General features: G+C 37.6%; 1 non-coding gene across 1 annotated transcript; it reads left to right on the forward strand.

Annotated features, from left to right (window-relative positions):
• Window positions 1-3,193: 3,193 nt before the first annotated feature.
• Window positions 3,194-3,300, forward strand: LOC143652738 (U6 spliceosomal RNA). The gene has a single exon (XR_013160808.1). It is a non-coding gene; the product is annotated as a U6 spliceosomal RNA (small nuclear RNA).
• Window positions 3,301-10,677: the final 7,377 nt, after the last annotated feature.

A 10,677-nucleotide genomic window follows, 5' to 3' on the forward strand; every position in this document is an offset into this window, starting at 1 on the left:
AGGAATCTCCATCTTAAGGAATATCTGGACAATGACCATTTTAACTTCTTCATGCTGGAAAGGGGTGTTAACCTTATGGGTTGAGGAATGGGTCTGGTTGATATTCCTGGAGAGACTGGTATCTCTGGGTTCAGGGCTTATCGTGCATAGGTACAACCTGGAAACCTTAAATTTCTGAAGAAATAAACTTACTAAGTACAGTTTTTAGAGTCTTAAACAGAGCCCAGGGTATTATTTAGGATTTTCAGGAACAGTCAGGGCTTGGCTTACTTTGGCAGTTTGCAATTTCTGGCTGAAACTTGCATAAAAGTAACCTCCAGAATGACCTCTCAACTCTATTTGAAATCTCTTAGCCATTGAAACTTTATTTTGTTTCATTTCTTTTTCCCCTTTTTGATCAAGAAGGTATTCTTAATCCCCCTATGTCACAGCCAGCCTCAACCCTGAGAGTCATGTTCCACATTGCCAAGGAGATTTACACTCCTGGGGGTCATGTCTCATGTAGGGGGGAGGGTAGTGAGTTTATTTGCAGAGTTTGGTTTAGAGAGAGGGGGCATATCTGAGCAACAAATTTCTAGGATTGATTCTTAGGCATAATTATAAATAGACATAGTTTTGTCATTACAAAAATAAGTTTCAGAAGGGCAAGACTGAGGACTTGATTTACTAAACTGGGAGTCCCTAATGCTTGAGAGGATATCAGAAATTCTCCAGGTGGGAAAGTTTAATAGTTTAATGGCTCACCTCTTTTTTCTCTAGTCCCTCAAGGGACTTTTCAAATGCTTTTTTATCTTCTGCCCAAGATACTCTGGAATGTAACGGGTATTACAGCGACATGTACACAATAACAAGATCTCATTTCCTATTCTAGAGATTCCATGTAATTAAGTTGTTTAAATAAACTGCCTACAATCTAGGAACCTTTACAATGAGATTTACGGACAGATTGTTCAAGCTCTGCCCACTGACCATCCCTTGATAACCTATTTTCTCAAATTTAATTCTCAGAGTTTGCTCATTTTAGTTTATATTAGTAAGCCTATACACTATTTTTCCTTTCATTTCTGTCTTAATTTGCTGAACATATTGTCATCAAGGTTCATTCACCTCATTGCATGCCTCATGAATTCATTTCTTTTTTGTAGCCACGCAATATTCCTTTATGTATACACCAATTTGCGTTTTCACTCATCAGTAGATGAGTCACCTCCTTCCATTGGCAATTATGAATAATACAACTATAAACACCAGCATGAAAATGTCCATTCATGTCCCTGCTTTCAGTCTTCCCAGTGGATACCTAGGAACTGGGATTGCAGAATCATATAGCTACCTACACTTAACCTTCTATGGAATGGTGCAGGGAGCCCATACCATTCTATGTCCCCACCAACAGTAAATAGGTATATTGCTCTCCACATCTTCTCCAGCACGTGAATCTTTCTAATTATTATTATTATTTTTAAATATTTCATTTTATTTAAATCTGAAGCTTTTATTGAGATATATTCACATACCATAATAGTCAATCCAAAGAATACAATGTCTCACAATATCCTCACTTAGTTGTGCAATCATCACACTAAATTTTAGACAGTTTTCATTGCTCCAAAGAGAAAAATAACAGATAGACACACACACAAGAAAACCCAAAACACACATATTCCTTATCCACCCAGTTATTTACCCTAGTATTGGTGTGGTACACATATTACTGCTGATGAGAGAATATTAAGGTATTACTGTTAAATATAGTCTATAGGATGCAATAGGTGATTTTTCCCCATATATCACTCTGTTGTTAATATTTTGTGAGAGTGTCATTCATAAATTTGTAGTACTTCATGCCAAAACTTACTTATATTTGTAATGTTAATCAGTGATAAACATGACTTTAAACAACCCCATTCAATCAAATTCACCTACAATATGGCACTATTACTTATAGTCCCAATAATGAATTACCAGCACCTTAATCTATTCCCAAAGTTTAAGTTCAATTAAGTTCAACCTCTTTAACAATTCTGTATGTATTAGATAAATACTTCCCCTTCTCTAGCTTCTGTCTATCTTTAGGTCCCTTATATTTTACATTTTAAGGCTCTGAGTTTACATTTTCTAAGTAGTTCACATTAGTGAAATTATACATATGTTCTTTTGTGTCTGGCTTATTTCACTCAACATTATGTCCTTAAGGTTCATCCATGTTTCACACACTTCACAACCTTATTTCTTCTTACTGCAGCATAGTATTCCATCATATCTGTAAACCACATTTTGTTTTTCCACTCATTTGTTGATGGTACTTGGATTGTTTCCATCTTTTGGCAATTGTGAATAAGGCTGTTATGAATATTGGTGTGCAAATATCTGTTCGTGTCACTTCTTTCAGCTCTTCTGGGTATATACTGAGAATTAATATTGCCGGATCTTCGCATATCTCAATATTTAATTTTCTGAGGAATCACCAAACTGCCTTCCACAGTGGGTGTACCATTTTACATTCTCACCAGCAGTGAATAAGTGTTCTTATTTATCCACGCTCTCTCAAGCATTTGTAATTGCCATTTGTTTAATAGTGGCATTCTTATAGGGGTGAGATACTCATTGTGGTTTTGATTTGCATTTCCCTATTAGTCAATGAAGATGGACATCTTTTCATGTCCTATTTAGCCATTTGTATTTCCTCTTCAGAAAAATGCCTATTCATATCTTTTGCCCATTTTATAATTGGGTTGTTTGTTCTTCTGTTGTTAAGTTGTAGAATTTTTTTATATATATTGGATATCAGACAGTTGTCAGATATATGGTTTTCAAAAATTCTCTCCCATTGAACTGGCTGTGTCTTAATCTTTTTGATGAAGTCCTTGGAAGCACAGAAGTATTCAATCTCAAGGAGATCCCTTTTATCCATCTTTTTTCTTTTGTTGATTGTGCTTTGGGTGTAAAGCCTAAAAAGTTATGGCCTATCTCGAGGTATGGAAGATATAGCCTTATATTTTCTTCTAGTTTTATGGTACTGGCTTTTATCTTTAGGTCTTTCATCAATTTGGGCTATTTTTTGTATACAGTGTGAGGTAGAGGTCCTCTTACTTTCCTTTGGATATGGATAGTCAGTTCTCCCAGCCATTTATTAAAGAGCCTATTCTGTCCCAGTTCAATGGATTTGTGGGAATTGTCAAAAATCAATTGGGTGCTGGCTTTGGTAGCACATACACTAAAATTGGAACAATAGAGAGAAGATTAGCGTGGCCCCTGCACAAAGATGACATGCAAATTCATGAAGTGTTCCATATTTTTTAAAAAGAAAGAAAGAAGAAAAATCAATTGGACATAGATTTGAGGGTCTATCTCTGAACTCTCAGTTTAATTCCATCAATATGTCTATCTTTGAGCCAATACCATGCTCTTTTTTCGGAGGGGGTAGAGGATGGGCCTGGAATATACCATGCTCTTTTGACTACAGTTTGGCCTTATAGTAAGCTTTATAAGTGTAAGCCTCCACTTTATTTTTCTTTTCAAAGATTTTTTTTTCTATTTGAGGCCCCTTTTCCTTCTATGACTAGTTTTTCCAAGTCTGCAAAATAAGTTTTTGGAATTGATTAGTATTCTGTTGAATCTGTAGATCAATTCGGGTAGAATTGACATCTTAGTGACATGCAGCCTCCCTATCCATGAACACAGAACCTATTTAGATCTTTGATTTCTTTTAGCAATGTTTTGCAGTTTTCTGTGTACAAATTCTTTACACCCTTGGTTAAGTTTTTCCCTACATGTTTTATTCTTCTAGTTGCTTTTGTGAATGGAATTTTTCTTCTTCATTGCCTCATCAGTTAGGTCATTACTAGTGTACAGAAACACCACTGATCTTTGCACATTAATCTTTCCTCCTGCCACTTTGCTCAATTTGCTTATTAACTCAAGTAGTTTTGTCATAGATTTCTTGAGATTTTTCAAATGCAGGATCATGTCATCTGCAAATAATGAGAGTTTTACTTCTTCCTTTCCTATTTGGATGCCTTTTATTTCTTTTTCTTGCCTGATTGCTCTTGCTAAAACTTCTAGCACAATGTTGAATGACAGTTGTAACAGTGGGCATCTTTAATTCCCAATCTTAGGGGGAAGACTTTTAGTCTCTCACCATTGAGTACAATTCTGGCTGTGAGTTTTTCATATATACCCTTTATCATATTGGGGATGTTTCCTTCGATTCCTACTTTTTGAAGATTTTTAGCAGAAAAGGATGTTGAATTTTGTCAAATGCATTTTCAGCATCAATCAAGATTATCATATGCTTTTTCCCTTTGGATTTGTTAATGTGTTGCATTACGTTGACTGATTTTCTTGTGTTGAATTACACTTGCATGACTGGAATAAGCCCCACCTGATTGTGGTTTATAATTCTTGTAATTGCCCTTGGGTTCAATTTGCAAGTACCTTGTTGAGAATTTTTGAGCTACATTCATTAGGGAGATTGACCTATAGTTTTCCTTTCTTGTAATGTCATTACTAGGTTTTGGTATTATAGTAATGTTTACTTCATAGAATGAGTTAGGTAGTGTTCCTTTCTCTTCAAGTTTTTGAGAGAATTTGAGCAGGAATGGTGTTAGTTCTTTGTTTGAATGTCTGGTAAATTTCCCCTGTGAAGACATCTTGTCTTGGGCTTTTCTTTGCAGGCAGATTTTTGATAACTGATTGAATCTCTTTACTTGTGATTGAATTGTTGAGGTCTTCTATTTCTTCTACAGTCAACTGACTCTAGAAGAAATAGAAGACCTCAACAAATGCCTAGGTACTGTATATCTAGGAAATTGTCTATTTCATTATTTAGTTTTCTAGTTTGTTGGCATATGGTGGTTCATAGTATGCTTTTACGATTTTTAAAAAAATTTCTTTGGTATCCATGTTATGCTTATTCTTTTTTCTGGTCTTGTTTATTTGAATCTTCTCTCTCTTTGACTTTGTCAGTCTAGTTAATGACTTGTCAATCTTGTTATCTTGTCAAAGAATCAACTTTTGGTTTTACTGAGTCTATTGTTTTTTTTTTCTTCCAATTCATTTATTTCTGTTTAATAGCCTTTATTTCTACTTCTTTTAGGGTTAGTTTTCTCCTCTTTCTCTCATTTATTCACTTGCTCAGTTAGATCTTTTTAATGCTGTTGATCTAAATTTCTTCCTTTTCAATGTAGGTATCCAGTCCTGTAAATTTTCCTCTCAGCCCTGCCTTCTCTGCATCCCATAGGTTTTAACATGTTGTATTCTCATTTCCATTCCTCTCCAGATAGTTACTTAGTTCTCTTGTAATTTCTTTTTTAAAACATTGTTTAAAAGTGTTGTTTAACCTCCATATTCTTGCAAAAGTTCCAGTTCTGTGGTGGTTGTTGATTTCCAGTTTCATTTCATTGTGGTCAGAAAAATTGCTTTGAATAATTTCAATCTTTTAAAAATTATTGACTTGTTTTGTGCCTCAACATATGATCTATCCTGGAGAATATCCCATGAGCACTTGAGAAGAATATATATCATGGTGTTTTGTGGTGCAGTGATCTATATATGACATATAGGTCTAATTCATTTTACATATTCTTTTGCTTCTCTGTTTCCTTATTGATCCTCTCTTTGGTTGGTCCATCTAGAGAAGAAAGTGGAGTATTGAAGTCTCCCACTATTAATGTAGGAACATCTATTGCTTCCTTCAGTTTTGCCCGTGTTTGCTTCATATACTTTGGAGCTCTGTGACTGGGAGCATAAACTTTATAATTGTTATTTCTTCTTGGTGAATTGTCCCTTTTATTAATATGTAGTGTCCTTCCTTGCCTCTTATGACATCTTTGTGTTTAAAGTCAATTTTGTCTGATATAGTATAGCTATTTCTGTTTTCTTTTAGTTGCAACTTGTATGGAATATCTTTTTCTGTCCTTTCACTTTTGACCTTTTGGTATCCTTGGATCTAGGATAAATCACACAGCATATGGTTAGATCATATTATTAAATTCATTCTGCCAAACCATATCTTTCATTGGAGAGTTTAATCTATTAATATTCAAAGTTATTACTATAAGGGCAGTTCTTGATTCAACAATCTTATCCTTTGGTTTTTATTTGTCAGATCTATTCTTTTGTTTCTCTCTTTTTGTCATTAAAGTTACCCTCACTAATATTCTTCAATTCTGTACCTTCCTCTGGACTGCTCTCTCCTGTCTTTTTTTTTCCAGCCAGAAGAGCTTCCTTTAGTATTTCTTGCAGGGCAAGTTTCTTGTTAAAAAATTCTCTCAGCATTTGTTTATCTGTGGAAATTTTAAACTATCCCTCACTTTTGAAATAACTTCTTTGCTTGATAAAGAATTCTTGGCTGGAAATTTTTCTCTTTCATAATCTTAAATATATTATATGATTGCCTTCTTGCCTCCATGGTACCTGATGAGTAGTCAGCTCTTAGTGTTATGTGGCTTCCCTTGAATGTAGCAATTCACTTTTCTCTTGCTACTTTCAGGGCTCTCTCCCTCTCGTCTGTATTTGACAGTCAAATTAGTATGTGTCGTGGAGTAGGTCTATTTGGATTTATTGTATTTGGAGTTTGTTGGGCTTCTCTGATTTGCATATTTCTATCTTTTATTAGGGTTGGATAATTTTCCTCAATTATTTCTTCAAATACTCTTCCTAGCCATTTACTCTTCTCTTTCTGGGACACAAATGCTTCTTATTGTTTGTGTGCTTCATGTTGCCAGTCAGTTTCCGGAAATCCAGTTGAAATATTTCCATCTTTTTCACCATTTTTTCTTTCATGCATTCAAATTCAGTTGTTCCTGTTCTCTAGTTTGCTTATTCTTTCTTCTGTCTGTTCAAGCTTGTTGTTTTGTGCCTCTAATATATATACATTTTGGGTACATGATCTGGGAATTGAACCAGGTCTCCCACATGGAAGGTGAGCATTTTACCACCGAACCACAGTGCATCCTCTAATATATTTTTAATTTGATTTATAGTATCTTTCACTTCCGTAAGATCTGCTAATTTTGGAGTTATTCTTCCAAATTCTTCTTTATGCTTTTCTAGTGTATTCTTGATATCCTTTATGTCTTTAGCCAACCCATTGAATTTGTGTGAACATCTTTGATTAGTTGCTCCAAATTCTGTGTTTCCTCTGGCTTCTTAATTCGGTCATTGGTGTGGCAGTATATACTTGCATCTTCATGTACTTGTTGAATTCTTGTTGGCATCTCAGCATTTTTATCTTGATAAGGTTATTTGAAAATTGATTTCTCTCACTTATCTATGATTTTTTTGGTTCTTGAATTTGCACTGAAGGTCTCCTTTGGCACTTGGCTTGTCATTAATTCCCAGCCAAACCAGGGCCAGTGCCTCATACAAGAGGCGCAACCCTCCTTGGAAGTCCATGAGGGGCTGGGTAGAAAAGCAGTTTTCCAGACTGCACTTTGCCAGTCTTCCCAGCAGATGATCTCTTGATTCAATTCTTCCCCACAAGCCCTGCCTCTCCCCAACTGTGGCAGCACTCTGGTCTGACAAGAATCCATTCAAGGCCACAGTTCTCCATGTGCACTAGAAGCCACCAACTCTGGGGATAGGCGGTGGCCACTGTGCAATTGGCTTATACCCCATCTGTGGGCACGGTGGGTCTGGTGATTCCTATGTTCCTATGTGGAAAGGCCCTGGGCTGCAAGATTGAGAGGTTCAAGTTTCTCAGCATGCAGCTGGCCCAGGAGTGCTCTGCTTTGTGCTGGCTAGCAAGACCTGTGTTTGATTTAGGATACTGCTTTGACAGTTGGTTCACTTGTATTTTTCAACTTAAACAGGGTCAGGTTCTCTTGCTGGGTGTGTAGACCCATTCCAATGGGTCTGGGATAGAGTCTGGAGAGGCTCTGAAAAGCTCTGCAATTCCCCTGCACTTTCCTGCCTGCTGAGAAGGTGGCACTGTTCACTGACTTAATCATCCTCAGAAGCTGCCTGTTTCCTGGAGCCCAGGCTGTGTCTGACCGGGAAGGGCTGAAACAGCAGGATTTCTGAATCTTTACTTTGCTGGCCAAAATCTGGCTCAATGTGGGGCTGTGTTCCCCACTGTACTTGGGGCAGAGGACTCCTCCAGCTGCCCCAGTCTGTAGTCATCCCTCAAGCAAGCAGGTGGTCCCTCACTGACCTGGGCCTTGAAATGTCCTCCCCTGACCCTGAGGTCCCCAAACATCTAATTTAAGTAGCCTTTGCCTAACTGTTCACTGCTTTTAGGGAACATTTTGTGGTCCCCTCCTTAGTCCTCCTTTTTGAAATATCCTCCTTACTGCCCTTTTGTATTCTGCCCATCCCAGTGGCTGGGTCCTGCCAGAGCTCTCTGTGGGTTTCGGTCTGTGTGTCTGGATAGAGGTGGGGATCTGTCTACTGCTGTGAGAGAATTTATAGGCCAAATCCCTGCTGGGAGGTACGATTGATTTTGGTTGCTGCCTCTGGTACTGAGCTGTAGTGACAGGGAGGGGAGAGGATTGGCTGGTCCAGGACGGAAATGTTCTACCTGATATTTTCTCCTCCATGAATTCAACATTTGTTGGATCTTTCTCCAGTTTCTACCTTTCTCCAGAGTTCTGAACAAGTGAGAAATGTCCTCTTCTTTTTGCTTAATTTCAGGGGAGAGGTTTTCAGTAGCTGTTTACATCATCATGTTGACCCATACTTATTTTAAAAGTATTCCTTTGTACAACCAATTTGCTGGATCAGGAGCAAACCAAATTAAAATCAAACTTGATCTCCACTCTGGCTCACACTCTGCAGTCTGGTCAGCTCAGGCTGCTGCTGGGTCTTTCTCCTCAGATGCCACTGGCTGGCCTCCTGTGAATGATCTGACAGGAGGTTTGGAGGAATGAAGTTAGTGGTAGGGTTTAGGGGGTGGAGTAGGCATTTCCAGACCCTAGGTGTTATCCCTGAGTGTCTGAGCATCTCAGACGTTCTTGAGTAATGCACTGGGCCGAGCCATGCAGATCTGGGGCTGTAGGGAGATGGGATAGATAGTCTCTGCTTCTGGGCCCTTGCCTCCTGAATCATGATCTGAGTAAAGAAAAAGTGTAGTAATTAGAGGAGGGAGTCTTCCCTCTAACTCTATAGATCAAGGATACACAGTAGTGTTTTGAAGGACTATCTGGATTATTTTACGTGAGTAGATTTAGGAGGAAAGGGTGTTGTAAGTGGTAGAATCAGCATCAGCCACAGCTTAATAGTAAAATACCCTGAGTGTATGTAAGGCTGCTAATTTACCAAAGCCAAGGCTATGCAAAGGAGCAAGTGATCAGACTAAATTCTTCTTCAGCTCTTACTTATTAGCATGATTCCACATTCTTATTATCCAGGGTTCTCTTCTAAGGGTTCTGAATATTTTTAATACAGCTGTTAAAACACAGAGGTATGAACTAAACACATTGCCTCAGAGGGGCCCTGGTCAGGTCAAGAGTAAAATGAGTTGGTAGGGACTGGACCATCAAACTCATTTCCTTTTCTTCCTGGAACACAATTAAGCCTTCCCTGCAATTACATGTGGACATGGGTCTACTACCGAAGCATGGATGCAAATAACATATGTCACTTCTGGGTTTGGCTTATTGAAATCTGCCAAGCACCAGTCCATTGCTCTTTTGCTTTTTCATCATGATGCAGCCAATCCATTGCAGGACACTGGGGCTCCAGGGAATGGAGGCATCACTGGTAGAAGATATTGGATGGGTACTCTCCAGAAGCCACCCCATACCTGTGACTTACTTGGGAATTTTTGGTAAACAATAAAACTTTATTACCTGTCACTAATATTTTGGGATTATTTCAGCATTTGTCTCCTCTGACTAACACAATGATTTATTCTTTTTAATGAAACCATTTAAAAGATATCTATTGCATCTCTAACTTGCATGTGCTACATATTAATAACCAATAACACCTCTCTTCAAGCAGCTCATTAGTCTAATCATTTCTGGTAACTTGGATTTCATAATATCAAAATATATCGAACATAGCTGTGGCTTTTTAAAGAATAAAGATCAATTGCATTTATTTTTTAGTTGAAATATAATTTACTATGGTAAAATTCACCCTATGTAGTATACACAGATGCATTTTGAAAAATGCGTACAATCATGTAAGTCCTGCCATATTCAAAACATAGAAATTTTTATCACCCATGAAAGCGCTCTTGTGTCTCTTTGTAGTCAGTCACTCCCCTGAACTCTAGCCACTGGCAACTATGGTCTGACTTCTGCCCCTACAGATTTGGCTATTTCTGAAGGTCATAAATGAAGTGGTATAATAAGTAGATAGTTGAGTCTGAATTTTTTTTTCACTTTATGCATTTATGATTCACCCATGCTGTTGCTGAGTAGTGTTTGATCTGTAGATGCACCACAATTTGTCCTTTCACCATTGTGAATTACATTTGAGTTTATAGACTTGGTGATTATAAACGAAGGTGCTGTACACATTCACGTACAGGTGTTCGGGTGTAAATACGTTTTCATTGCACTTGGTAAATTCCTGGGAGTGGGATTGCTGGTTCATAAGAATATGTTTAAGTTGATAAGAAACTGCCAAACTGTTTTTAAAAGTGGCTGTACCTTTTGTGTTTGCATCAGCAAACACTTGCTATTGCCAGTTATTATTATTATTATTCTTTTTGTTAGCCGATTTAAT

This window comes from Tamandua tetradactyla, chromosome 1, assembly GCF_023851605.1.
Source record: "Tamandua tetradactyla isolate mTamTet1 chromosome 1, mTamTet1.pri, whole genome shotgun sequence".
Lineage (NCBI taxonomy): Eukaryota > Metazoa > Chordata > Mammalia > Pilosa > Myrmecophagidae > Tamandua > Tamandua tetradactyla.